General features: G+C 42.7%; 1 long non-coding RNA gene across 1 annotated transcript in view; it reads left to right on the top strand.

Annotated features, from left to right (window-relative positions):
• The window catches only part of LOC146981641 (uncharacterized), a 39,737-nt gene that overhangs the window by 10,580 nt on the left and 3,546 nt on the right, over positions 1 to 25,611 (top strand). The window contains exons 2-3 of the long non-coding RNA XR_015036597.1: positions 4,412 to 4,507; positions 23,662 to 23,760. This is a non-coding gene — a long non-coding RNA (uncharacterized LOC146981641). The remainder of the gene's footprint in view (positions 1 to 4,411; positions 4,508 to 23,661; positions 23,761 to 25,611) is intronic.

Here is a 25,611-nt window from a genome sequence, read left to right as displayed (position 1 = left end):
ATGCTAATTGTCTCTCACTGTATTGACTGATTTCCCATCAGAAACTCCTAATACTATCAGCATAATTCAGTGTCCAATTGTTGAAATGATAATTAATGTTTAAACAAGCTCTGACTCAATAAAAAAACGCGACATCCTCGTGTTCACACTCCGAATACCCAGATGTTTCCTTTTTTTCTTGTTACGCATAAGCACATTTGTATGATGCACGTGTTCGTAAAAGGGGAAGGTCTTCAGAAAACATTAAATAAGCATAAATGCTGTAGACGTGCCTTCACTACAATTAAAATATGCCCATCTTTCGTCTCTTTGTAAAGTATGGTATTAAGACCTAGATGCAATTTGAATACGGCGAACCGTTTGAAAAATGTATGCTGTTGGGCAATTAAATTATATGGGTTCTCGGACTAGGGAGCTAGTACCAGCGCATATAGAATAGTGAGCAGTAGTTGCTACGCTCGCATTAGCATCTGGCCCTTTTATGTAAATTTGATGAGAAAGGACTCATGCATATATGCCAGGGCTGGGGTGTACTCGCCTAATATCCTTATTAGAGAGGGGCGAATTAAATATTTATTAGGGGGGCTAAGGGTAAAGAAGGGGGGCCTGTCCTGTGTTGTCGTGTGGACCCGAGGTGGAAGAAGGGGGAAAGGGAGGAGGAGGTTGGCTTTCTCTATGAGTGTCTCTCGCTGCCTCAAGGTGCCACCATCTTAAGGCGTTTGGCAGTAGTGAGAGTGTGAGGAGGGTAGACTTAAAATGTCCGCTGGCATAGACACACACATGCATACACATTAATGCATACAAATTTCGCTGCGATATGTGGCCAAGAACACACAGCTCTGAAAGTCAATTATTCAGTTACTGTCAACAGCAGCTATGCATGCTGAGCATTTCATTTGCATGTATTAATTCGCTCGATTATTGTCACCTTCAAGACCAGCCCGCATTTAGCTTTCTATTGCACGCCGTTTAATGGGGAGGTGCGTTAAAACTAGCACCACGCTCATTAGAACTAAACGGGGATTTGCTGGTGTTGGAAGGATTTCAATATCTCATTTCTACTCTGCCCAAGAAACAATACGTTCATTAGCTTTTACTGTGTTTAGTGTGAGCAAGCATTGTGATGGGACACGCAGCATTTTTAACCGACAGTGTTTCAAATTATGTGTAATTATGTGTGCATTTACCGAGTTAAACAGTCAATTAAATCATATGATTGCCCTCATTTTTAACCAGAGCTCGCCACTTTGAGATTCCTTATGTCATAGAAATAAAGGTCATCATATTATATGACCAATGTGCCGGTGTCCATTACCTGCACCTTAAGAATACAGGTGTAGAACTGTAGACCCTGTAAACAGTTACTGATAAAACTTGCTTTTTTGCGATAGTATGGATGATGCCTTTCCTAAAACTGTTATATCAAAAATGACAATACAAATGCTACTGAGCAAAGAAGGGAAGTCTGTGGTTATATCGCCAGTGTATGTAAATCAGCTCTGTTGTCCCTATCTTTTTCTGTCTCCTCTCTTACTCACTCTCACTGTCACACACACACACACACACACACACACACACACACACACACACACACACACACACACACACACTGTGCCTGACCTCTTCTATCTGTTAATTATCATAAATGTGCTTAGTGAGGCGACACACAAACCCACGCGCACACACACACACAAGCACGCACACACTTGTACAGTGCACAAACACACATTGTTCAGTGAGATACAGACACAGCATTAGCATTCCCTTTCATCCTGAAGTGCTCCTGAGGCATAGCATGAAGAAGAATGTGCAGGAAATTATTCAAGATGAATTATACCACACATTTTTCATGAATCGACACACACACGCACAAATATGCAGTTCACCTTCAGTAAAGTATGTTATCTGAGGTATTTGACGACTGTCACAATTAGAGTTTGGGCTTAAATATTTCTGTTAGATATGTGTATATCAGCGTGTACGTATTCATCAGATGGTCATTATATGCTAGACGTGTATGAGTGGGATAGGTGAAAATGATGTTTGCATGAGCCGTGTCTCCTTGCATAGTCAGCCCGTTGTCCCTTTTTACATGCATTAGGTATGTAAACAATATCAGCTGTTCTCCTCCCCTACCTCCCCGTTTCCTCTGATGAGTGGTACGCCCCAGCGTGCTGCCAAAGAAGTGAGAATAATTAAACGGCTGCATGTCTGAGCCTGGCGTTGGCTAATGGATTGTTACCGGTAGGAAATGAGACAGGCAGCATGGGGGAGCTGGGTGGCAAAGCAGACCTCGACTTTGGATAATGAAACACTGTAAGCCAACAGGGTGGAGAGTAGACACACCTCTCGTAAAGGAAAGGCTTTTGTTCTATGACAACTTCTTTTTGTCGTATAGGTAGGTGCAGTTGGTGAGGAGTCACATAATGTTAGAGAGGTGCAGTCAGTGCAGCATCCTGTAAGATAAATGTAGTTTTTTCTTAATCTTCTTACTGTTTCAAATCAGTGCAACTCACTTAAATATAAATTCAAATTTAAAATCTATATTAATAATCCTTGTAAGTCCTATGTTACTCTTTACATTATCTTATACAGCATGTGTGTGTGTGTAATGTATGTGAGATTGTGTGCGATGTACATACATATGCAATTTGCATAAGATTTACCATCGTCTGCATCACCATGCTGCCGCTTTAGAGAAACCAGGGGGTTGATTCTTGGCACTGTCGCCGCCGGTGTAGCCCACCACCCCCACCCATCCAACACACACATGTAGGCAGAGAAGCAGAGTAGTGGTGGGGATAGCTGGGGGGTGGGGGTGGGGGTGGAGGGGCAGAGTGGTGGAGGAAGATAGAGGAGCAGGAGGGAGATGGGATGAGACAAACCACACAAGCCGCAAAGGGAACGAGGTGAAGGTGGAGGGGGGAGTGCGGTATAGTTACCCTAAACCCTGCCGTAGGGCTAGAGACACACACACACACATTTACAAACACACCCACAATGGTTTGTCACACAACCGCAAGAAGCACTCACAGGAGTCTTAAACATTGCAACTGGGAGCATGAGAATCACAGCCAGTGTAAAGACATCCTAATTGTTTTTATTGGTTCTTCCTATGTGTCCTGATGTGTTACTGTATGTGAATACAGAGGCGATGTCTGACATTCATGTATTTTTACAGGATTCTTGACTTTTGTGCATTTTTGTAGTTTGTCCTTGATGAAATAAAAACATAAATAAAATGAAGAATGGAATCATAAGATTTTTGTGTGGTTGTATTATTGATTATTACTAGCATGCAGCATCCTGACAGAGCAAGTGCAAGTATGTGTCTACGTATTGCGTGTGCTTTGATACGGAGCTCTGATAAAATGTGGCATCTGTCAGTTTGATACTGACGTGCTGGAAGAGTCTCACAGTCAGTTGTGGCACAGCAGGAAAGAAATCCAGAAGCAAGAAACTACACACAGTATAAAAGTTATACTTTTATCTTTTCGTAATCAGTCAGACCCATCACATGAAACACAATTAACTGTACAGGTTTTTTTGGATTTAAACCAAAGCATGACTTGTTGTCATTCATACTCAGTGACAGTATTTTTCATGTGATCAGTTTTTTAACTAACACATGTGGATAATGTCAGCAGATATATAAAAATATATAAAAAACTACACTGAACAAACGTTTAAGGGTACATTCAAGGTCGTTGTGTTGCTGGGTGAGGTCAACAATTAGGTCTCAAACTAACCATAAAGCACTACAATCTATAATGGTTACCTTTGACCTCAAATGGACTTGTCCTTTAGCCTTGAGACTTGACATCTGACCTGCTGACCCACCAGTGAGAGGAGTGAGAGGTCAGGGGTGACTGGGTTCAACAGCATGGCTGCTGAATCAGTGTTAGCACACACTAGAATTGCTTTAGATGACTTTACCACTTCCACTTAAATTATCTCAGTTTTATTCAAGTATCTATACCTCAGTAATTCAATTTTTGACTCACAGGTTAACATTTGAACAAAGTTTTTTTTATTAATATTTTTAGCATGAAAAAAACAAAACACACACACACACACCTCCCATGACCTTCAAATGATGTATAAACCAGCTGCTCATGTGCCACAAAGGTCCCAAGCTTGACTTGCTATTTGTGGCAAAGTGTAAAGGTTGAGACGACATTTGCACAAAGTTATTGCCAATTTGAATTCCTGCAAGTAAACTTAGCTATGGGAAATGATACCTCTGTTTCCTTTCCGCTACCATATAACTGTGCATTTGCTTTCCTTCCTTTCTTTTTAGTGGGAACATGTTAATTGTGATTTGCTCAAGAAGAGTTATTCAACATGTAAAGGTTACCGCTTGGTAAATATACTGACTCCCCGCCTGTGTGTGTGTCTTCTAATGCTTCAGTAATGGAGAGAGGGAGCTGTGGAGGACTGCAGGCGGCAAGAAGTTGAAGTCAACATGAGATCCCTGAGATTTTGCTCTCCACTGGACCCATATGAGGTGAGCTGGGTTAATAAACCAAATTGTGTGTGTGTATATGTGTATGTTTCGACATCCCTACATAATTTGCTGCTGTACCCATTATTGTGTCTGGCAGAAACAGCCTAAGCACACTCACCCAAAAACTGCATTTAGTTTTCTTAGACCTCTGTTAATGAGAACAAAACATTTCATTATTTTTTTTAATTCATCAATCACAATTATTTTTGCTCTGAATTATTACTGTAACTTGACATCAAGTTTTTATTATTTTTATGTATACACATTTCCAATAGTCTATATTAAAAATATTATACAGAGTGTTGAAACTTGCAAAAATAAGCTAAATTTCTCTGCTGGCACAGGTTCTGAATGAGTGTTTTCCCCCCCTGTGTCCATCTCCACTGATATGTGTGTATGTGTGTGTGTGTGTGTGTGTGTGTGTGTGTGTGTGTGTGTGTGTGTGTGTGTGTGTGTTTGCCTGCAGCAAAGTTAGCTCATGTGTGTGTTGGAAAAAAGGCATAGATGTTAGTAGTGGTCCAGAGGACACAGTAAACAGAATAACAGTGGTTTAAAAGCAGCTCAGGCGATGTGATCGTGGGCAATATCAAATCCCATGACCCATCCTTTGCCTTGTGGTCCATACCAAAGACAAGAGGCACAGGGGAAACAGGGGTTACTGTTCACTGTTCATCATCACAACAACACGACACACACACACATACACTAACAGTAGCTACAACCAGGAAGTGATTTTAAAAATTTCCTCCAGCCATTGAAATCCATGTGGTAACAGTAATTGCCCTTCGCTCTGCATGACGTTGTTTGCATTGCGTGCAGGGCATCTTGCTCTATCAATTAGACCCCCAGCCATTATTAGACGTGACATTTTATGTTATTGAAGAGAGACAAACATTTTAATGAGCTGAGCTTGCTCTTGTGACAAGGAAATGTTTATTATATTAGCCGGCAGTAGCGGCAGATATCCATCTGTGCTGTCTTTATTTCCGCTTTGACGCCATTATTTCTTATGTCTAGGTGACCTCCTGAAAGGCGGTGTGAAGTGTTTGGATATTAGGTGTACACACACACACACACTGTGCATAACTAGCTGCAGTGACTGACATCTGTCACTGTCAGCAGAAAATATGCAGTAATACTTGGTACCAATGCCAAATGCTCTTGATGATTGGAAACAATATACACACTGTACACCTTTGGTACGACAGACCAAATATGAAATACTCCATGTTCTGCGTTAAGAGTTCTCAGAGTTAAGAGTTTATTTCTTAGTGTTGCTGTAAAAATAAAATAAAATAAGGGGATGAAGAGCAGAGGTGGTATGTCAGAGCCCATGGGCCTCAGTGTGCGGTGGTGTTACTCGTCCTAATTACTCCCAGTACTCACACACATTTGGTGGACTGCTCAGAAGGGCCAATTAGAAGGGCAGGGCAAGTCACTAGGTAGGAAAAGTCATTGCTGAAGTGTGTAGCCATCTACTCTATACCATAGAGAAATGGTGTATCGTGGCAATCTCTGCAGTACATTTCCATAAATTACTTTGTCATATAAAATGAAAACCTTAGCCACTATAGCACTGATTCAAATTTGATGTATTAACTTGAACATTAATATTATTTTGTATTTGCTGCTCAGCATTTAGGAATGACAGTTTTTTTGTGATAGCACCAATAGTGTTAATCAGGGTGACTGAAGTTAAATGAGTAAAGTGAAAACCACTGTTTTCTTTTTTGTAAAAGAGGAGGTTGTTACCTGAGACTTCAGAACTGTGTCACTGCATAACAGAGGAGGGTAAACCGCTTTAAATATGGGGCACTCTGCGAGACGACATTAAAAAGCTGACTTCTGAATATGGAGAAATGGTGTTTTTATCAGATTCAATGGTAAGAGTTTTCTCCAGATGATCCAATGAGACAGAGTAAACATGAGCTCTATGGCTGGATGTTTTGCAAACATTTCTCTATATACAAAACGATCACCTGAGGTAGACCTCACTCTAAGCTAAAAGCCTGGCCCTTAAAGTGTGTCAGGGTCATTAGACCTCGATATCCGAGTTTGCATTATTTAGTTGGAACAGTATTTTCTTTCTTTTTTTTGACCAGTAACATCTAAATGCCCATCAGCCATTGCCTGTGCACAGAAAATGGCAGGGTCATGGGTAGGAAGCTGAAACAGGAATTGAGGAAAGCTTTCCGTCTATGCAGATGCAGATGTACTTTGACAACACCAGGAAATGTTCCCACTTGAAATGAGGGCAAGATTTTTTTTATTTCTTTTTTTGCATTCCCCCCTCTCTCCCTCTCTCTTTATCTCAATATTAAACAATTGTAGGTTCATGATTATCATTTCCACAGCTCAGACAAACACAAAACATTTGCAGTGTAAATTTTTGCCTCAGTACCATTTGCTGAATATGAAGATAAGCACCCACAGAAACCCACAATGTTTGCTCTACAGTATAGCTTGTTTACATTGTATCACCTCATTTCCTATGCTATACTCATAATCATCTGTCAGACATGCATTTTTGCAGTACAGCTGCTTACTATTAGGGCGCCAGCGGGAGTAAGCACTTATAATATGGCGCCCGCATTTGTGCATATAAACCCTCCAGACTTGTAGGCCGGCGTCTGTATCATCAGTGCTTGCCCACAGCGATTAATGAAGTCGTCTGCTTGTGTCTGCATGATTAAGGAGTGCTAAAGCATCAGTGTGTGAGTGCGTGTATGTGTGAGTGTGAGTGTGCGTGTGTGTGCATGTTGTCTGCACATAAAACAACAACAGAGAACTAAAAAATGCCAGTACAGAGGAAGGCTTTGCAGTAGGTCCATTCACAAATGTCAAAATTACAATTTTACACCGTAGAGATTGCTTGGTAAATGCAAAGCCCTTTTTTATGATCAGGTAACACAGTAGCAAACAATTACAAATGATGACTAAAACTAGAGGAGCAACCGGGGGAGAAAATAATACATCATGTATAAAAAATATTGTAAAATATGTGAGAGGTTGTTTTTTTTTTCCTTTGCAGTGATTTAGTTTTCATCTATAATTTTTCCTATTTCCTATTTGTCAAGTAATTCCATATTTCATGCTTGGATGCAATCCTTCCCCCCGTGCTATATATTGCAGATGCTCATGCCTCTTAGCGATAGCACAATATGTCCTTTCCATGGTTGTTCAAAAATTCCACAAAACTAGAATACTCATCTTTTTTTCCCCTCCATCATTCTGATGCACTACATTATCATGGGTGCACCGGGAGATGAGACTGGTATTTGTGGAAATCTCGTCTTATCAATTTATAATTAAAACAGATACTACCACAGGTTTTTTTTTTTCCCATTAAATATCCAAGTAGATTTCAGCGAGCTGTGTAACAGCGCTGCGTAGGGAGGGTTTCTTCTGCATCATCATACAGTCAGAACAAAGGATATGCACATCGTAAAATCATGCAAATGAATGCAAATCGCTGGCAGCAAGGAATAGCGAGGTGGCAGGAGGAGAGTTTGAATAAGCAGAGCATGCTGTATACAACACTTGCTGGACAATCTTCCTTAAAGTTGTGGCAGATAACTGAACGTATATTGGTTTTGAATCTGATTCTAAATCTCTTCTCAAGACTTTGTTAAATTTTCTCTGCTCACATACTGGGCTGTTTAGCTTTGCATTGTTGTTGTTGTTTTTTCATGGACACTGCACTTCATTTATTTTTGTGATGCAACAAAATGCGTTTGGTTCATTATAGAGGTGATTCTTAAAACACGGTGAATGTAACTCATTGGCTGCTAACAGCATTGCAGTATGTTTGCATGTGTGTGTGTGTGTGTGTGTGTGTGTGAATTTGGATGATGCAATATTTTGATTGTACCGCCACAGAGAAATGAAGAGCAGATATTAGCAACGCTAATGAAAGTCGCACCACTGCCACTTGCCCTCCTCGTGAAAACTTCAATTTAATCAAACATGTGGCATTTTCATAATTATGTTAAGTTACAGAAGGATTAGGTAATGACAGTGCACATTGACCTCTATTAAAACAGAAAAATATGCTTTTATTATTTTACTTGATATTTGATTTGGTTATAGCACTAGTAGGGTAACTGCATTATCACAAATGCATCAACATAGACTGTGCAAAAAGAAAAAAAAAATCACTTGAGTACTTAAAAGTTAAAAACCACTTTGCTTCTGTCCTAAATTATATATCATTACCTTTATAATTCATGATACAATACTGTGTCTTACTTGGGGGGCAGGGGGAGTAAAATATGCCAGTGTGTGTTTCATCACAAATTAATTGAAAACTAGCTCAAAAAAAAAAAAAATTACAACGATGCAAGGAAATCCTCACACACACACAGACACACACACATTGAATCATTTTGCAAAGCACATACTTTTTTTTCTAGGAAATTAATTCCTGCAGCATCCCTTCCCCTAGACAAAATGCTGATATTAATATAGACATGCTTTAACAATATCACATTTAGAGTCTCATAGCCATATACCAATAAGAAATTTGTCTCATCTTGCATACAAGAAAAAATCATATTTAAATAATGCCGCCCTCTTTCAGACACCACACACACATGCACATACAAGTGGACTAAACCGCAGACACAATATGGTAGGGGAGGAAAGGGGGAGGGCTCAGACAGACATTCACAATTGTGCATAATGATGTTAACATTCCTGCATGTCTAATGCTGGGGATATTGAGACAGACACTAGCTGGTCGGTGGTCTTGCTGCGTGTTGTGTGTGTTCATGGGTATAAACTGTAGCAGTGCATAATGATGTATTAATTGTGGCCTGCTCTTGCTCATGTTGTCTGGGCTCCTTGCCGAGGTTACCACGAGGCCTTTGATGCGATCGTTAATCTTATCAAACATATGCAAGATCACACTGCACTTTATTTTCCAGTCTGCTCGCATTAAATTGTAGGTGCACCGCAATATGCGTAACAGGAGCGACTGTTGTTATTGCTTTGTACAAAATTACAACGAGCAGATGTTTATTGCTCCTTTTTCTCAATTGATTGTAAAACGGGGAGTGATTAACCCAGATTTGCAAAGCCATTTAAATATAATAACTCTACAAAGGGATATTAGTGTGTATCAGCGGGCAGGATTTTAAGCTAAACTGAAAGAAATGGTACGACAGCAGCAATTTAAAACACCCTCATCCTTACAAAATGAAAGGAGTGCCTTAATGGGTGTGCCTTAATTTCATACACACGCACCATCGAGTGATCCTTCAATACTCTTACATACTATATGTATGTATATATTTTTTTCTTTTTTCCCCAAGTTCCTCCCAAACAGAAAGGCACAAACAAGGGAGGGGAAGTGGATATGAAAATGGAGTGCCGGCATCATAAAGGATGGAAACAAAGAGGGACAGACAGCATACACTGAGAAGGACAGGCAAAAGATGAGGCTCATTTTTCCGTGGGCACCCAGTGGCGTCTGCAATGCAGATCGCTGAAATCCCCCTCGAATGCGTCCCTGGGCTTAAGGGGGGTGGGGTGGAGAGGGGTGAACAAGGGATGGGTTTATGCTATCTCTGCTTTGGTACACTTTGTTTTTTTTTCCTCCCCCCACCGAAATATATTTTTTCTGTCTGCATCAAATGTCAAGTTAATTTCCTGGGTGCTATGAGGGATGTGTCCTCCCCTTTGGTATGTGTGGCAGGGTGGTGGATTGTGCTGTGTGTGCATGTGTATGCGTATGTATGTTAGTGTGTTGGTGTGTGTCTGTATGGGTGAATGGGGAAAGGGAAAGGGGCATGGCAAGGCAAAGAGAGCTACGAGAGGTGTTCAGTACAGTATCTATAAATTGGCTCTCTCTGAAGAGCTAGAGAGGTGTGTTGTTAGTGTGTGCATATGTGTGTGTGTGTGTGTGTGTGTGTGTGTGTGTGTACGCGTGCAGTTGTGTCAGAATATGATCCAATTATTAATAGATGCTTTTGTCAGTGTACCTATGCCCATGTGTCTGTCCTTATTTGTGCACTCACATGTTTAGTTCTTTTGAAGGTTCATCTAAATTGAATACTAATGCAAAAAAAGAAGGCAAGGAAAAAAAAAACATAATAAGGCTATAATAGATGCCCGGTAATTCAATGCACAAAAAAAAAAGAATCTTACGAAACTTCCAGGTATTTCTCAGTAGTGTAGTTAACTGTGGAGGGGAAATTTGCTCCGACTCTCTCATCAGCTGTGCTGTGTTTCCTGCTCGCTAACAACAATGTCTAAAGCTCCTTACCAACTGATATCTAGTAGCATATTATGTTAAACATTCATGCGTAGTAGTCCTCTTTTAACCTTGTTGCTTGGCAATAGCAGCCTTTGTGTTCTTCTGCCTTCCAAGGCTGGGACATATTCTGTTTTATTTATTTCTTTATTTATTTCAGGTTTCCTCCGTTATGGACAGTAATTGCGTCCCTTTGATATTCTCATGTCTACTACTTTTAGATGGAACTCAACCTTTATTTTCCCCTTTTCTTTGAGTAAACACAAATGCACTCCGGCTGTCTGTCTCTCTGTCGATGTGTTACTTGTACACAGCTTTTAAAACAACTGGACTTTGATGTAGAGTTTATATTTAGTGTTCAACTGCACTGATTTCCTTCAGTGCAATATGCTACAGTGCTTTCGCATATGAGTCCATCTGTGCATGTCTGTACGGAGACATGTCTCTGTGTGTGTGCGTGTGTTTGCGTAGGTTTTTCTGGATGATTTTGTACATCTTTGCATGTGGCAGTTAAGTGTATCAAGGCAAACTGTATATTTTGTATTGCAAAGTGTAAAATGCCTCATTGCAGAGAAAGGGATTATGCATTTGTCAGGCGTGCTTACGCGGATGTATGCTCCTGCCCCACAAATGTCACATCCCATAACCCAGAAAAATTACACCAGTCCCACCTAATTACGCATATTCATGATGCTGTTTTGCATAGTGCTGGTAGCATACTTCTGTTACAAGCCACAGAGCTGAGGGATATGGTTGAGTGAAAAGGCTTTCAATCCACTGATTCAGTGCGTCTCTGCCACAAGCATCAACTTGATAACGCTACCTCCATGCCAATCTTTTTATGATCTGAGACCATTATGTTAAGAGAGTTTTCTCTTATTTCTTGCAGTCAGTCATATTACCACTGCCTGCAGCACGTTCAACCCTCGTGGGAATAAAGAAATTAGCTTTGTCCTAGATTATGAAGGTCATTTGGAAAATAGATCAGATTCAACTAATGATTTTTGAGACACTTACTTTGTCATTTATACTCCATCTCTTCTCTGTTTCCTTTTGCATCTCTCTCTCTCTCTCTCTCTCTCTCTCTTTCTCTGTCTTGTGCCTCTCTTATAGTAAATCTGATTCTCCTGGTGATTGAGGATGAACGATATGTAAATCAGAGGGAGAGCAACTGGGAGCAAGGATGAGAATATACAGAGAGAATCCAATTGAAATTACAACTGCGGAAGAGAGACAAGGGGAGGAAGTGTTGGGGAGATGGTGGTAGAGGGAGAAGACAGAGGAGGCTGGATGAGTGGTAGTGGCCAGCTCAGTGGCTTATTGTAGCACTTGTGGAACAGACTTAATCAGTCTTGGCCCGGCTGTAATGAAGGAGAGGGTCCAGGCTGTGCCACTGCTTGGGTAAACAGCGATTGTTTCAGTCCAGGGTTCCCAAACACAGGCAACAATGGTACTATTGTCCCGCTAGCTCTCATTAAGAGGCGAGCCAGAGATGGGGTGAGTAGCAGAAGCGGGGAAGGGAGGTGGGTGAAAAAGGGGCAAGAGGGGAGAGCGCGGGGTAAAAAGAAGAGGTGTGGGGGAGATCAGGAGCGGGTGGGAACCTGACAGGAGCAATGATCGGGTGAGAGGGGGGGAGAAGTGGAGAAAAAGAGACGGATGGAGGGAGATGGCGAGAGGTGCTTCCCTGATCCTCATCTCTTTTTTTCTCTCCACACTTTCATTGTGTCTTCTTTTCCCACCATCTTGTTTCCATATCCTTGTTGTATCTCCTCAGCAATCGTCTCTCTTCCCCATCTTTTTCTCTCATCCTTTCATCCATACTTCCTTCCTTCATCATCTCCCACTCTATTCCCTCCATCTGTCCTTTGTTCCTCTTCGTTTTTGCATGTGGGATGGCGAGGGATGCTCTGCCTGTCATACCATCTTTGCATCACCTTTCCCATCCAGAGCAGGAGAGAGCGTGAGGCAGAGAGAGAGAAAGAGAGAAGAGGAGAAACAGAGGATTGGGAGGGGGAATGAGAGGAGCAGGGGAGAGAGAAGGGGGGCAGGAGCGAGACAAAAAGAAAAGATCACGCTGCTTCCTGGCTTAATGAACATGGGCGAAGGATGATCACAATAGAATACATTATGCTCTTGTGAGTAGCGGCAATCAATTAGCAGAGAGCACACCACTGGCACACCATCGCTCCCGCTTGGGCACTGGCTCATTCACTGCCCAAACGAGTGACCCAAAGAACCCTCTCGCCTCGCTGTTTTTCCCACCCTCAATGCCCAGCGGCCACAAAAGATTTGATTTCATTCCTCGATGTGAAAGAGGACAGTGCTGAATTTGCATTTCCGCCGCATTCACTCCATGTTAGTTGGAATATTAGTCAGGTTCCGCTACAGTCAAAGGTCCTGGCACAATGTAAGAAGTGCGCATTGTGCTTGAATAGGTGTATCCATGTTCTTCTGGCAGATATATATTAACCAAAGTTAATCCACCAACCCCCATTCTGTCGCCATCGGCTACACCACTGAAAATGATGTAATGCCAATTGGATTGTTCTCAACTGCACATTGTCAATGCACTGTAAACACTACAGCTACATCGGACATGGCAGTCTCTCTGTGACTGACCCTGTCCATTGCATAGCAAATTGTCACTCAGGTTCCATCAGCAATTCATACAACGGTTTGGTGAAATTCCTCCATTCTCACCACCCCTGATGTTTTCTTCCTCTTTTTTGTGTCAGCTGGAGGAATAGCTCCAGATAATGGCAGCAATCTATATCGTGAAAGAGGCAAGGAGTGGTTCTGCCTTAACACGGCCACAAATCACCACTGTCTGGGTGCGGATCTGTAAAAGTGTTGGTGATGAGTAGAACACACTGCTTTCACTAAGGAACTTTGCGAAAATTTCCAGGCCGAAGCTGGAAATGGAGGAAACAAAAGGAAATGAGAAGAGGAGAGAAAAAGAATTAAATACATGTCAGGATGCAGGACTTCTTGTCTTTTTTTCTGAAGATGGTGCATGCTGAGAGGAAGATGGCCTCAGGTTTGGGTTCAGGGGATCTGTAGTTGGTGTGTTTGCCTGGGCATTCACACGCTACAACATGGCCATCTGGAGATTGCGTGTGAGTGTGCGCGCACAAACGCGCAAGAGTGTACATATTACGCTGTGTAATGTTAAACACAATTTGTCCCACCTAAAAGCTGAAATGCTGCATCTGAAGTATCACGTGATCTCATCAGATGAATTGGCTAATGACATCATAGTCTTTTCATTTTTTTTATGTATTCTGCTAATACATCATGAATGGCAATGGAATTGTTTTCAATAATGAGCCCCAACCTAGACAGTATTTAATCTATAGCTGACGCTGTTGTGAAATTCAATAAGCTGACACAAAAAACAGCATGGCTGTATCTATGTCTCTGCAGCCTCTATCAAATATCAACCATTGAATCATTTTTAGTGCTCACTCTCTGAATGCCAGTGACATAGCCTTAACCTTAAATTTCACTTTATTTAAACTAGTCCCACTGTCATATTAAACACATCTTGGTATTTCTACCTTCCCAGCAGCTGTCTTCAGATTCAGCCAATCACATGATTATATGCTATGTGGAAGCAAAATGAACAAGCAATAAAGGATATTCTTTTTCTACACATGATAGAATTTAGGTGAGATAATTTGTAGCCATAATTTTTGAATGAAAAGTGCAATTTTGAATTAACAAAAAGTGTAATATTTCCCCAGCAGTATTTAAACCTTGGGTGCTCAATATGTTGACAGCACATACAGAGCCTATTTAGAATTAAAATGAATAGATAACAGAAAATCTATAATAATCTATGGCCACTCTTTGTGTGAAATTCATGTCCTCATTGCCCCTTATTGTGCATGTGAAACCTTTGTCCTCCTGACAGCATACAGACATTCATATCCAATAATGAAGAGCTGAAGTCAACACCACATTGAGTTTATATGCCAGTAACTCTTGCTCAACTCTACAATGATTGAAATTAATTGCATTATTTATAATACACAACATAGGATTTGCCCCTTAATTATCTTCTATTCAAGTTCTAAGCTTATATTGCTACTGTTATCTGTTATCGTTTCGCTGTGTAACCTAGTGCGGCTTTGTGTTTGTCTATCTAATTTTTCCCGTTAAGTCTGACCACACATGTGATGTTTGCACCTATGTAAAAAAAAAAAAAAGTGCACGCATGCTGATTCCATGGTACATGAAATCCAAGGCTACTGGTTTTACAGTCCACATGCAGTGCGTATAAGGGCCTCTTCACTAATGCATGGATGAATAGAAAATGTGTCACATTGTGTATAGTTTCTGTTGTTACCTGAGGAGCTTTAAAGTGGATTTTATCTCTTTTAACACTGAGTGCATGTATAGAAGTGTTTTGTTTGTCTTCAGAGTGCTGCGGAATGGTGCAGGGTTGTATTCTGACCTTTCAAAGAGAGAGAAAAAGTGATATTTTCCCCAGAACCTCGGTGTATACTGTATGTGTGCTTGTATGTTTGTATCTGTTAGAATATTCAAGTGCAAAATGCTTATAATGTATTCAGTGTTTTCAGGCTGCAGAGGGCATTGTGTTCGCTCTCCACTTTGAAAGTTGAAATGTTCAACATCTAATGGATGGGGAGCAGCGGTGGTAACATAGGGCACAAGAGGGAGGGGTGCACACTGTGCTGCATCTGTTTGAGTGATATGTCTGAATGTAGGGTGAGATTTTGGGAAAGAAATACCACATGTGTTGATACTGCAAACAGCTTTGCTTAAATAAGTAAAGTCAGATCAATTCATATTCCACTGCTCTTCAGATTAGTTCATGATTTTTAATGGAAACTGTTATACCCCGTTCTGAAACCACAGCATCCTTCACTGTGTTCTAGTTTGGCCTTCTTTAAATCCTGATTTGTTTTTGGTAAAATAGTTCATTCTTAATTCTTCATGCTTTTGACATTGCTGAGCCTTGTTCTCTCAGGTAGCTCCATTTGTTCTGAGGTTGTAAGGTCCGTTCCTCTGCTCTTCATCTGTTTCTTCTTGATCATCACCTGTGCTCTCACACTGCTAGGTCTCCATGTGCAGGCATTCATGCTGCTGACATTTGTGTCCAAGCCGGGCCCGGTGACATGGCCTTTACCACCCCTCGCTGGGTCTCCCTTCGCCATCTCAACCCCCCACCGCCATTCTTAACCCGCCAAGTCCTCTTCATCAGTGTGCACATGAAGCGGGTGTCCATTTGTGTGTGTGTTTATGTGATCTGGGACCATCCTGTGTGTACAGTGTCTGTGTGTTTAAACCATGTCCAGCTCAGCCATGCTTGCCTGTAGCCCTGTGTGCACAGTAGGGGACATGGTATGGAACAAGTCTCTTTCTCTGCTGGATGCAGGGTGAGCAAATACAGTCACTGGAAGCTGGGATGCAGAGTGGCACACGTGTGACAGTGGATAGCTCCATCTGATGTGGTGAGATATTACAAACACGTGAGGGATATCCTAATGAGGACTAGAATCTGAAAACATGCTTTCAAATGTCTCTCTGCTACATTCTTTGTCTTTCTTTCTTTTACAGACCAAGTAAAACTTTTTTTCTCTTTTTTCTTTTAATTTCATGGCCATAAAATCTCACCAACATTATCCACTATAGATTATTTGGAAATATTTTGACCCTGACTGTCTGTGAATTTTGGAGGAGCTATTATGTGCACAGACAAAGTGCCAAGCCTCATTGTTCTTCTTCTCAAACACACACACACACATGCACAAACATACAGACATGCTCACCGTCCCTGCAGCCATGGGAATGGAGAATGCTGAGGTTCAAGGTCATTTCAAGTATTCAGCAGCCTGGGGCTCTCCATTGTCAGTGAACCACATCCTGTATGCACTCGTACACACTCACACACACGCACACACACACAACGTGTTGTAGGTAGGCGTACATTCTGCACACTGCATCTCTCTAGCGCTCGCATCTGAGACAGCAAAGTGTCTGTCAGGTGAGAACATGACACTTTGTAAGTCCACTCACACACACAAACAGTAGCAGGTGCGAATATTCAATGGAGACACAATTATCCATGTTTCTATAGCATAGACTGTCGAGACACAAAAGTGGGAAAAGGTTGGACAAGGTTGGATGTTTTATATCATAATTTTGCCGTCCCGCAGCCATTTCGCCATAATTGTTTGATCTAAATTGTAGTTGACCGTTTCTGTAGTTTGCTGCTGTCTGATTACAAATATCTGGTTTTATTTAGTGATACTTTGTGGAAATGACACAGGCCAAGCTTTAAGAAACGGAGTGAAGGTGAGGAAAAGAGAGAGAGCAGCAGCAGTGGGTGTGATTAGCTCCTTTGTTGGAGGTCTGTTGAGCTTCATTGGCTCCAGAGAATAGGTTCCTAATGAACCCAGCCAAGCTTGGACCAAACTTTGTGCTGAAGACAAACTAAGTTATGGTGGTCTGGCAGAGCACTGGGGGTGAGCCGACTGATATACAACGCCTGGACATATGGTCCCCCCATCAGGGCCTCTCCCAGCCACTTTCTCATGTCATGGCTTCTGGGGATGTGTGTGTGTGTGTATGTGTGCGCTTTTGTGTGCAAGTGTGTACGACTTAGAGTTGATACACACAAAGAATATTTATAGCGTGTATTCTTATATTTGTTTGATAACTCATTGGAACCGAGAAACAGAGAACTGGAGAAGAAACAGAGGGAGCGGGTGGGCGGTGGGGGGGTTGGGGTGGGGTGGGGGAGAGGGGAGGATGGTTGATGCTTACTGAGAGCGACAGAGGAGAGAGGGCTGCAGGCTTTGTCTTTCCAGCTGACCCCAATACAGAATCCTTTCTGACACGTCCTACAAGACATGGAGTAACTGAGTAAATCAGGCCAACCTGGCTGTGGTGTAGCAGTGACTGCACCATAACAGATGCAATATGGAAGACGATCATATAAGCTCATGGCATGAAGAACAACATGAAAGGGAAGAGTCTGAGGACGTCGTGCATTCTCATAAAACTCCTCTGGTAGGAGTTTATTTGTTTTCAAATGGAAGATTAGGTATTAAGAAGCTGTTTATGTGTGTTTGTGTGCGCATATGTCCACATGCTCATACCAGCGTTTAAAGAGGAGACGCAGGTGAGCCCGAGTGCGTGTTTGAGGCTAATCGTTTGGGTCAGGGTGGGAGCGTGGGGACGGATGGCTTCCGTGTCCCACCAACAAGGCTCTTGGTAACTGAGCCGGCAAGGGGGAGAATGGGCCCACTACAGGGCCACACAGCAGGCTCAAACAACACTTATTCTACTGGCCAAACTGTCAGCCAGAACAACTTCATTGTGCCCAAAATTGGAGTTGAAAGCAAGGCAGAGACTTGGGAGGGGAGGGGGCAGTGGGAAGGTAGGGAGAAATAAGGGGAGGATGCAAAGAGGGAGAGAGGGGGTCTGTGGGAAATCGGGGGAATGGAAAAGGGGGAGTCCCAGAGAAAGTGCAGTCTTCTTGGGGATGAATAGGGTCAGACGGTGTGAGTTCATTTCAGTGAGGAGAATTCCCATAGATCCTACATGAGGGGCAGACGGCCAGGAGCAAGGCAGTGGCTCAAATGGAAATTTATTAAAATGCCTTCTGGGAATCAGGGGCAAACTGTAGCAGTTTTGTATTCTAGTGTCTATTTTGTCACCATATTTGCTCATACTACCCAGCCATGATAAACACCACTTTTGGTCAGTTGTAAAAATAAGAGTTGAAAATGCAACACGTTAAAGAAAAGTGCATTTAACATGCATTCACTCACATTAAGTTTTTTTTTCTTATTAATTATCTGTTTTTGTAGAGCTCAGTTATTTGCACAGCCCCAAACCTCCCTTTATATCATGCCAATATAAGATAATATATTTGAAAAAATGCCTCATGCATATGCGATAAACAACTGTGCCCCACACACACACACACACACACACACACAGGCAACCCACAGACATTAGACACTTTCCTGCAGGATTTCCCTGCCTTGGACCCCAGGAGGGAGCCCAGCCACAGGCTTTGAACTGTGATTTGTATAAAGTACAACAGAAACCCCCTTTAGACTGACACTAAACCAGTTTAAATCAGTCCAACACTGATTTACGTCACCATTCTCCCCTTTGTCTCTCGTCTCTTCTCCTGCTGGCTATTTCAAATTCATCTGCCTGCCCTCGGTAACTACAGCAAAAGGGTGAAGAAGTTTACTTAGTCACACTGAGTTTAGCGAGATGAGGGAAGTCTGTGATTCAGTGTGCGTGTGGGCGAAAGGCGCGCACGCACACTGTCAGTGCAGTTTACTCGTGAATGTGTGCGTGCGTGTGCATGCGTGAGATGCAGAAATGCACACACACACACACACACCCCTGTTTGATCCAGAGCTAGCCCTGCAGCTCCCAGAGACTCAACAAAAGGCCTCCTCTATCCATTGTATGAGCTGTGTGTTTCCCAGGAGAGCTCAGGCTCAGTAAGAGAAGGGCCCCAGATCACTTTCTCCTGACATGGATGTTTATTCGCTCTATGGTCCAGCAGAACACCCTCAAAAGGACTGGCCTTAGCAGTGTGACGCGCATGACACATAATTTTGGAAAAGAGAAGAGGGCCTAGGGGTTGTGAAACAGAAAAAGCAAGAGTGAGTGTCTTGACAGTTGAACAGACATACAAGACAGACAGATAGAACAGTGCTGTCTATGAAGGTGTTCTCAGTGCACTCATATGAAAAAGAATATTCAGGGTGTTCTCCACCATTTTATTTGCTCCTTGTCTTTACACTAGTCAGCTTTCTTGTCAACCTTGTTCATGAATGTAGATCCACCCAGTGGGTGGGTAGAGATTTCCCCCTGATCTTGACAAGCTCTCCCATCCCTGACTGCATACTAATTTCTCCAGAGCTACTGAACCAATGCAAAACAAATACAAATTGCCAGGGCTGCTGTTCATTTCTTGAGAAGCAGGGTCTTAGAAGGTTAGCAGATAGTAGCTGTCTATTGTGGGTCCGTGATTAATCAGATTGTCTGCTGTGGACAGAGAGGCTTACAGACAATGCTGATGTGTAGTTGGCCATGTGATATCTTACGGAATCCATCAATACGTCAGGGGTTTAAAATCCTGAGCGGACGACTGGAAGGAGCGAAAAGCTCTCGCTCTCTCGCCAGTCAATTAAAAGTCCATCATCATCATGTTCAATGCGATCGGTCGGACAATAACTTTTGAGAACGGGCAGGTTTTGCAGGTTTTTAAAGCTGTCTCAGCACTTCGCTTGGTAGACAATGATCTGTCCTCAGCTGCTCTCTCTTCAACAGTTGTCTTTATCTAAGAGTTTTGAATGCTATCTATCAGAGTGCTTCACTTTCGACCGCAATATCTAAAGGTTTCCTTGAGATTGAGAGTGCCTGCGGGGCTGACCATAGATCTCAGTCGAGCTGTAGAAGCCGACAGTTGAAAACAAACATGCTAGGCTGATACCATCTAATCTGTTGAACACCATTATCGTCTAAGATATCGCTACTTCCCTCCCGTACCCGCATGCACCCACCCTCCACACCAGACTTACTCTCTCCCTCTGCACTCTTTGAGGTAAAAGCTTGTGTGTTGAGGCTGAGAGTGAATGTAAGCCATTGTTATGGTGTAACCGGACTCTACAGCAGGTTGTTTGATCCTGTTTTGGGCCTGAAAAGCTTCTCTCTTTTTTTTAAAAACTTGAATCACCACATCAGCTGAGAGGGTCAGACAACAGACTCTATTTGTAGAGTCTGTTGTCTGTCCGTTTCTTTTTTTTCTTCCTCCTTTTTCATCCTCACTTTGTCCCTCTTTGTCAGCCTAAACCTCGCATCCAGACTCAAATTTGAGTCAGAAGCTTTAAAAACCATAAAGAGGAGCGCGCACTCATCCACATGTTATACTCGGACACGAAATTATGCTTTCAGGCACACACTGCTGCTCTCCATTTCTCCCTCATTCTCACTCCCTTTTTCTTTAAACAGGATCTTCTTGCACCTCTCTCTCTCTCTCTGCGCAGACTCTTGGATTATGTTACTTGCTCACACCTCAGGTATGGCAACGGCAACAGAGAACATTACGTGGGAAGTGTTTAGGTGACAAAAAGCTTTAGTAAATTGTTTTGTCGACCCACAATGCTTCCTATGATACAGCTGAGCTCTTGTTGTGTCCCTGTTAACCCAACATCATTTTATTATTTACATTACAACATAGAACCATGCTTCTGTGTTGTTAAATGTTTTTTGGACGCTGACTTGCAGTTCTACACCTTTGTTGCTGTTTTGGCATTGTGCTCTCAATTTATGATCTGTTTGGCGTTCAGCGTGGACAATGTGCATGCAAATATCCCCGTCCCATTATGCCGGCTGTCTTTGTATGTCAGCTTTCTTCCCTAAGAGGTATAGATGAAGAGTTGGAGGGGGGCGGGGGTGGGGGGGGGCGTGTGGGTTGGATGGAATGGTGCTGTATGTATTTGGAGAGGGATTTGTGCGCGCACACACACACACAAACACACATGCAGCCACCCATCTGTGCCCCCCAACCCATTTCAGATGTGAGAAACTGTACCTTCATTTGCATAAGAATAATTGACACTTCAAATTAGCCTTCCAATCAAAGAGGATTATTTTTTCAGCATATGTGCAGGCAGTGAGCACTGCCATGCTGAAGAATAAGAAAAGGGAGGGCAAAAGAAAGCAGGGACGGGAGGGGACACGTCATAAAAGATTAACCCCTTCATTTCCTCATCTCAGAGTAAAGGATTTGATATCCCTTTTTTACTGCAAATATAACTTGATATACAGTAAAGTAGACTTTTGTAGGAAATAATAAATGGTTTCTTCTCTAAATGAAGGGATCCCATGCCTGCCTGGTAAGACAAAATTGTGTTTCTGATTGATAGGTATTTTACTTTTGAAAGCTTTAGGTGCACTGACTGTATTATGTGCACGTTTACACGTCTATATTCACCTCAGTGACATTGGGCTCAGGCCAAGAGACTGAGTGCTATTAAGTAGAGTGTGTGAGTGTGAGTGTGTTTGTGTTAGTGTGGATGTGTGTAGTTTTGAGGGTTTGCCCACATTAAACCATTAAAGCAAGTGCAATGTTGAATTATTGATAATGGCTAATGAAAAGGATCAGTTCAGGATGAACTACAGGCTTAACTATAGGCCTGGGGGCTAACACACACACACACACACACACACACACACACACACACACACACACACACACACACACCAAACACCATTTGTTCAACATCTCTTTCAGCTTTTCTCAGACAAGAATTAAACAGGTTCTGATGTGGTATTCTCCATCTAGTTCTCAGGTTCAGGTTACGCTATAACCCCTTCCACTTAAGAACCAGGAAGACCTCCACACTGGGCTGCTGTGTGCTCCAGGGCTACCCAGTTGAGAAAGCACGGAGTCTGTTTGAGGCTGAGCAGGTTTTCGGGGAGAATAAGAGAGACAGGGATTCAGTTTTGGGGGGAAGGGGATATAGAATAGGGGTTGAGGGGTTTGGAAGGGTGAGGGGGGCTGGCGCCAGCCCCTCTGAAGCACTCAGCATCCCCCCGCTTATGGGATGGCGGATGTGTCTGGGGGTATCCATGACAACACTGCTGCATGCCAGGGACATACCACGGCAACATGGCCAAGTAGAGTTGGTATCAGTGTGTGTGTGTGCAGATCCATTAAAGCCTACATATTTCTGTGACATTAATATTCATTCACTCACACAAGGAGCTGCTGCAGCCTCAATCAGTTTGCTGTTGGAGAGACATGCATCTCAGACACCTTTATTTCAGCCTTTGAGTCAGAGGCTCAACATGAATGTGTCCAGTGTATACATACTCTATTGTGAGTGAATATAAGCCAGTTTGTGTAGTTTGACACAGTTGTCAAGGAAAACGCCTTCTTGCTAATGGTTCAGCATGGCGCGCTTTTATGCTTGTACGACACAATATATTTTATGCTTTGCACAGACGGAGAGGTGCACCTTCACATTCACTCGGGTCATGAAGCACAGGTCAGGGCTCACTTACTGTGTAACAAACATGCACACACAGGAACACACACCCTCACGCACACAAACTTGCACAATCACACTCCTAGCTCTTGCACAGATCAAGCTGTGTTATAATAATCCCATCTGGGACGGCCTGGATTCTCACTCAGAAAGTACCACATAATGATGCTCTGATGAGTTCCTGTGTGTGTGTGTGTGTGTGTGTGTGTGTGTGTGTGTGTGTGTGTGTGTGTGTGTGTGTGTGTGTGTGTGTGTGTGTGTGTGTGTGTGTGTGTGTGTGTGAGAGAGAGACAGAGAGAGAGAGAGTAAAAGAAGGGGACAGAGGAAGAATGGAAGGTGCCTTGTGTGTCATGGGTTATACTGTTTTATATTTTAAGCCCACATCTCTGCCCACACACATGCACAGCCACACACACACACACACACACACACACACACACACACACACACATAGTCAAACTCACATCCTGTGGGAGAGTATTTTTAACCCCAACTGCCTCTGCATTTGCTGAGGGGTTAAAGGGTGGAACAGTGAATCAAGTAAATAATTCACAATAGCTGAAACTCTTTCGATGTAACCTCGGAATGAATGGGGGAGGGAGACCAAAGAGACTTAGTTATGTAGTGGCACACTACAGTCCTGTCTAATCGTACTTACTGTTTTCTTTAACTGTACAAAGCACCATAAAACAAGTGGGTCAAACCGCAGAAACTGATGGGGCAGATATGACTCACATCCTCTAATAAAGTCTGATTTCATGCAGTGTCTCTATATAGATGTTTATCCATTGTGGACATATACGCATCTATCTACAACACTAAACATCATGCCTATACTGTGTTTTCAGGTTGGATGGAGGCCTCATAGATTGTGACCCAGAAACAAACGGCATAATGACTGGAGTCTCCAGGCCAAAGATGTCAAGGATATTCAGCTGATCTCAGAGGTGACTACGCTCTCTCCTTTCAAGCATTACTGTTACCCTGCCCTCTTGTTATATGGGCTATATTTCACCATTTCCTTGCCATGGATCAGCAGCCTCTGCATTCGTCTTCTCAGAGAATTCTGTATGAAAGTGTCTGTAAGACATTTTGAGTGACATTGCTTCTGTCAAACGGCTGATTGAAGAAGACACGTAGAGAAATGCTGTGCTAATGAAATCATCTGACCCACATCCTTTAGTGCTATCCATTTCTCCAAAGACACAGAAAGGGCATTTATACAGGTAAACCATGACTGGTCCCTGAAGTGAAAAGGGGCTTTTTTCAGAAGGAAGGGGAACATCCATTATTTACTATACTGGGGTTGCTAGACACTTAGGAGATAATGCAGTGCTTCAAGCATACAAAACATAGAGCCTCCTCGGTGCTAGGGCGGCCATTGTTGTGTGTTTTGAACATGTCTGTTTCCATCCATACTGACAGATGAAAAAGAATATGTCTCCCCAAGGTTCAGAAGCATGGACAGAGATAGATAGAGAAAGAAGGAGAAGGGGAGAATCGGATGGCAGAGGCATGTGTTTGTGTGTGTGTCAGTCATATCTTTGTGCATGTCTGTGGAATTGTGCATGTGTGTCTATTTTTTGCCCCCGGTCTGTTTTTTTTTGTTTTTTGTTTTTTGGGGGGGCAGGGGTCTGTATGTACAGTGGTTTGTGTCCAAACCTATCCAGCCCAAGATTATACAATGTAAATGAAGCAGTGCCGGCGTGTGTTTGAACCTGTACATGTGCATGCATGTGTATGCATCATGTTTCTCTGGCACAGTCTGTATAAATAGTCTCTTCCAGGCCTGAAAGGCTGAAAGGCATCAGTCAGGTCCTATTCTCTGCAGATCAGCAGCAGCAGCAGCAGCAGCAGCAGCATCGGTTGCCTCCTCATTGAGAGTGGAGGCATCAGACTGTAGTCTACTGGGAGTAGTTAGCAGAAGGAGAGCAAGGTATACAACTCCTCCACCCTGTTATCAGACTTGGGGCAACACCAGGCACTACTTTGTGCCTTGTCAATTTCCCAAAGGACACCCTGACATGAAATCCTCTTTTGTGGATGACGGGAGACCCCTCCCAAAAATTCCTATATTTTTCCACATAAATGCACACTGAGGTGGAGAGCAAGACAACAATCCATGTTTGTAGATCTGCTCTGGAAGAATCTGGGTCAAAAATCTACTGGCAAATTACACTGAAGAAGGAGGATGTTTCCCATTTGGACTACACTGTGGGTCAAAACTATAAAATGTATGCCCTGGTTTGTAAAAAATCAAGGCCACACCAACGTTGCTCAGACATTGCTCGTGCCTAAGCCATCTTACTAACAACACTTCAAAACACCTAGGACTGTTAAACAATACTACTGCATGTTTAAACCCTTAACAGCGGACTTTTCCCGACAACGCAGTGTGCGTAATCAGCATGTGTCCTCTGCAGAATAAAAAGGCAACTTTCAACTTTAATATAAACACAGCAGGACAGCTGTCCACGACACTTTTTGCTGCTGTTCCTGCTATAACCTCCTACAGCTCTCTCTCTCTCTCTCTCTCTCTCTCTCTCACACACACACACACACACACACACTGCAGACACACCTGTCACCTGTCCAACAAGGTGCTATTGAACCAGAAACACCGCAGCTGCACTGCACATCGGTCGAAACTACAATGACTCCCTGCGCACACAACAATAACTAATTAAAGATAGCCAAACCAATTTAGCTGCGCCATAAACCAACAAAACCAGCGAATGTGTAAGAAGTTCTACCTTTGAAGCGTGCATACGTCCGATGTTTTTTTCTTCATCAATTGA

Source organism: Trachurus japonicus, chromosome 9 (genome assembly GCF_045865225.1).
Source record: "Trachurus japonicus isolate A0001 chromosome 9, Traja_1.0".
NCBI classification, from domain to species: domain Eukaryota; kingdom Metazoa; phylum Chordata; class Actinopteri; order Carangiformes; family Carangidae; genus Trachurus; species Trachurus japonicus.
This window is presented reverse-complemented; position numbering and strand designations above follow the sequence as displayed.